Raw genomic sequence first — 5,429 nt, forward strand, 5'->3', positions numbered from 1 at the left:
CTCTATTCTGAAGCACAGGGACATAAACTTTGTCGCTATCATACACCACCTCTCCCTTCTGATCATTTGCAAAAGAAATGCTTTCTTGCACAGTTAGTATTCAGAAGCCCACAGGTATTTCAACAGTCCAAGCAAACCACTTCAGAACCAAGGTATCTGAGTTCATTATTTATTTTAGAAGCATTAGCTCCATACTTCAAGTAAAAAACATATACTTAGTCTTGAATAAGCACTGCTTTAGTATGCTTGAAAATACTATGTAAACTGATTTTATCAATGAAAAGTATTTATACTTGACAATGGAAGTAAACAATACACATGACAAGTGAACAAAACTGTTGAAATTTAAATCAGCCTTTAAACTGATCATATAAACCAGTTACCAAAATGTATTACAGTGATTAAAATAAGACTCATTAAACAAAATTAAATTAGCAGTGCATTCTACTATGGGTTGTCATTTTAACTGCAGCTGATTTATGAAACCACACATGGTATATCAAACCAGAAAGACATGGGTTTAGATACATCCCTTTTAATTTATGGAAATTCTTGCCTCAAATGCATTAAAAAGACTAGTGTTAAATTTAAATCCTATCTTCAGCTTTCCACATTTGTTTTAAGCTTACTGATAGCATGTCTTCAGGATAATTATCAGTATTTAAGATACTAAATTATGTAAAAACTAAGATAATTGTACCATTGGATACTTTTGACTGAAATAGAAGGCTGAAACACAAGTGTTAAAATTCACAAATCTGCTTTTTTAACTAACATTTTAGGGCTATACCATGTTTTGTCAACATGTTCTGAATAAGGAGGAGTAACTGGATGACAACAGCCTTTAATTCAAAAGGCTGACAGTGGTCCCTGGTAATCCGTTGCTCAGTTTCCCTTTTGTCCAAGAGGATGTCTGAGAAAGAGCCAGGAATTGGTTAAAGAGATTGATCTCATGTCAGCTATTTAATAGCAATGTCCAAAGGATTTTTTTGTTTGTTTTAAGTCTTTGTTAGTTGTCTAAGTCTACTTAGCAATATGTCTTACCACACTAATGCTATTAGGATTAATCCTGTATAAAGATCTATACAAAAAGGTCCAGAACAAATCAGGATACACAGTATGGTGTCTCTGCTGTGGGTTACTGTATTACTTGCTTCAGCTGCACAGCTTGATTAATAAATCAAACCACAACTCAACCTCCAGCTCCTTATGAGCAAACTCCTTCACTTTCAATAATTGGAAAGAGTATTAGTAAAATCTCCAAGAATTCAGGAAAGTACCTGAAAGCTTCCTTGCTTTTCCAATGACTAAACATAGAAATTTTCCCAAATACTTGTTTAGCTGTTTTCATCAGCTTTTCCATGCTCTCAAACCAACAAAAGGGGAAAAAACCCAAAATCAAACAAACAAACAAAAAAACACCTCATGTCCTGAGAGAATGGAATGAAGATTCAGCTTTCTCTCTTTTGGAAAAGGTCATATTCAAAGATTGAGATAAATTCAAGCATCTACTGAAATTAACTTACTCATACCTCATGCAGACTTAACTAACATTTACAAGATGACTAAGAGATTTGTGTGTGTGTGTGTCTTTTCTGACTGTAACATTAACTGTTACTGTCCACAGCTAGAGAATTATACCTTTTGTCAGATTTACTGGATTTCTATTGGGCTATCACTCCTCTAGAATAGCTATTCAGTATTTGCCTGCAACATTAAATTTGTGATACCTTTTAACCAGAGAATGGACACAAAATACACAAATCAAAATTATTCTCCCAAGCAGAGGGTCAGCTCCATCACATATTTTCATAATAACAATCACCATCATTGGCCATCACCTTAGGTTATATCTGTCCTCTCCTAAATATTGTCTATAACTGTTTGTCTAATTAAAGCAAACTGTAAAAGATAAAGAGATTAAAAGAAAAAGGGAAAAAATCACTTATTTTCAGTTGCAGTAATACAGAGTGGAACAAAATAAACCTGAAAAACAACATAATAAAATCTTACAAGAATTACAAAAAACTCCAAAAGCTAGTAAAGCTTTTTAAACTAGCACTTCAGTACAGCGTAAGCAAAAATTGCAAACTGAAATTAAATAGTAAATAATGATGTCGCAGTTTGGATGCCACCCAAGCTCACAACAACTGAAGGACAGGTAGGGAAGCTCAATCTTGGACCTGCAAGGGCCCAATCTGCTCAATGTTATCTGAGCCCACATCAATAAACAGCACAAAAACACAGAGAAGAAACACAGGAGATCTCCAATTAAGTCTCATATAAGAGACATGAGATAAAATAATTTATTCAGGATAAAGGTGACAAGATATTAAGCTGTGCTCATCTCAGGAGTGTTTAAACCAGCAGTTTGAAGAGGCACGGGGCTACTTTCATCTCCTTACCTTAAAACTGTGCCATTCACAGAAAGACATGTAAGATGCACAACAGCAGAGAAAGAAGCAGCAGGAGGGAAATCTTGCCCACAGCTGACTATTTGATTTGAAATTCGTGCTCGCTTACACTTACTGCTCTGAAGCTCCAGGAGGGATTTCTCTGGGTTTTCTCTTTTGTTTTGAGCTTTCTGTGCAAGACCACTTATTTGCATGCGATTATAAAGGCTTTTGTAGGAGGAATAATGTAACTAGTGGATAATACAGCTTTGGTATGGCAGCACTTGGGCAATGAAGTGGACAAGAAATATATCACAATTCTCCAGAAATTACTCAGAAAATGACATTCCCTTTGGCTACTGGAACCTACCTCACTGCATGAAGAAAGGTACTCTGGCTGCAATTAGTTTGCTTCAGAAGATATTTTTCCATCTTCTATTTTTCAAGGAACTTACTTTTTCAGATATTTAATTTGTGTATCTGTACTTCTTATTTAAACTCAAAGTTCTTCTCGTGTGCTAGCTAAATACAAGTTCTCATTTACGAGAAAAATCCCCTAGAGAGATGAGTTTGTATTGATTTGGAGGAGATTTGGTAAGCAGTAAGATCCACGAAAAAAAATGTTACAAGTAAGGATATTCCACTTGCTTGTTGGGGTAAGCCACAACATACTTGCTCCTGGAGCGAGTGAAAGGCCACATATCGCATAAAACCAGACACACATTGCACATGATTGTGCTACTAGACTTGCACTTGATACACGACTACAGAGACCCATATCTGGGGCTCCCTTCAAAAGCTAACGTTAGGGACCACATTAAATATTGTGTATCTGGTCCCAAGACACAAGTTAGTGCCTTACTATTCTCTGCCAAAGGCTGAAAAAAACTGAGCCATTTACTGAAAAGCAGCAAAGCAGAAAATGTTTACAATTTGAATAAAATAGTGTAAAAACTGGGTAGCCAACCCTAATATCAAATTTCATGACTTTCATGATTTGAAATTCCATTCCTAAATTCTACTGTATCAAACTACTGGAGTAGTTAGTTCTGCAAATGTAAGTTATACATTGAAGAACACCTGAAATCACAGAGAGGTGGACTACACAGTAATTTTAAAATCACTGGCAGAAGGGGCAGCCATGGAAAACAAGTCTAGATCTAGAAGATCTCTAATGTGCAGTACCAAATGTTAGAATTTAAAAAGACAGATAATTTTTTAAAAGTACTAAAATTTTGTAAATTTCCAATTTCTTCACAGCCTATATCCAAAAGCATTTACACTACCCAAGTGGTCAGTATTGGTTAAGTTTTAGGGAAAAGGCGTAGAGGTAACAATCGAATTACTTTGTACTTACAATACCAAGATGACCAAGAAACCTACTCCAAATACATTTTCAGACTTGCAGTGCTTCCATACTGATACTCTGATTTCAACTAACTCCCCTTAAAACTGCTCCAAGCAGGGTTGGCAAAGACAGGACGAGTGCCACCAGGCCAACACTGGCACTGTCACAGGGGGCAGCTGTGCACATGTTTTGGCCACCAAGGATTACTGTCTTCCTGCTTCCTCCCAACAACTGTTTCAGAATGAAAAAATGCTCCAGCTCTTAGGTGATACTAGTGTTTATCCAATTTCTTATATCTTCCTTTTGCAATGTCATATTTATTATATGTAGAAAAAATACATTGTTAAGGAGACGGGCTAGTCTTGCTTCTTGAGAAATTCAGGTCAAAACGTTTTCATTTTAAAGATTTGAAAAAATATAGCAGAAGAGGGACATCGTTCATATTTAAGAAACTTTTCATATAATAATAACTGCTACAATACAGATCTCAGCAAAGTACCATCCAGATTTAGCAGAAAGATCAAAGGGAGTAAAATCTAAGCACCATAGATGTCAAAAGCAGAATTGCTAGAATTTTCAGTGGAGCCAGGCACTCACCCTTTCAATAATTTACCTGTTTCTCAGCTATGGGATTCCAGTGCTTGGGGGAATAAAATTAATCAGTAGCAGACCAAAAACTACAGGGTAGCCCAGAGCTGTGCAGGAATCCATTGGCAGCACACTAACTGGTATTGACAACAGATCAAAAAGTGAGAGCCACTGCTGGAGAAGGATACACAAAAGATTCACAGAAAGTTCAGGGAAACTTGAAAGGTGGAGGCAACTGGGGCAAAACAAAGCAATAAACAAAAATCTGACTGCAACAGCAAAATCTGTCGAGACGCTCATCACGAGTTCACCCAGAGCTCACCCAGGTTTATACATCACCTAGATACAGAAAACCTCACAGAAGTTTAAGAAAACTTTGCTTTTAAATATTTTTAAGTAGTCACCAGTGGCACAACAAAAGGTTGATGACTCAATATTTCCAAATTATTTTGTTCCAGATGCTGTGATTATTATAATTTCTTTCAAAATATCCAGGAGACAAAAGTACAGGAAAAAACACAGACTGAAGCTGAGTTTCTAACTTCACTTACCAATTTACAGCAGCAGATCTAGCAGTGAAAAAACACACAGTATGACCCATAGTTCCTATGGTCTATGTTTTTTACCCCTTTAATCTCTTGCTGTCCTCTTTTAAAGATGTCAGCAAGAGCACATAGAGATAGACCATAAAAGCAATACATTTTGCACAGGTTCAAATGCTTAATCTGCCTGCTCCAATGTAGTCCTGACATGTTACATATAGACATACATACAGATATTCATCAAACCTCTATGGTTTGATGCAGGTTTGTTCAAGTTCTGTGTTTCACTGGGGTATAATTTATGCATATAGCAATGGCGAATTTTCTTACAAAATCCTTACATTTTTCTATTAATCATTCTACCTTCAATATATCAGTATCTCAAGCAGCATGACACTGAATTATGCACAGTTTCTAAATTCTGCTCTTACATATAATATGAAAAATGCACTCTTCCTGCACCCACCCCTCCCCTCCAATTCTGGAATATTTTCAAAAAACAACTCTTACGGGAAAAAAAATTACCCTTGTAACTTTCTCTGCTTATCACAACCTATT

Source organism: Pseudopipra pipra, chromosome 1 (assembly GCF_036250125.1).
Source record: "Pseudopipra pipra isolate bDixPip1 chromosome 1, bDixPip1.hap1, whole genome shotgun sequence".
Taxonomy (NCBI): domain Eukaryota; kingdom Metazoa; phylum Chordata; class Aves; order Passeriformes; family Pipridae; genus Pseudopipra; species Pseudopipra pipra.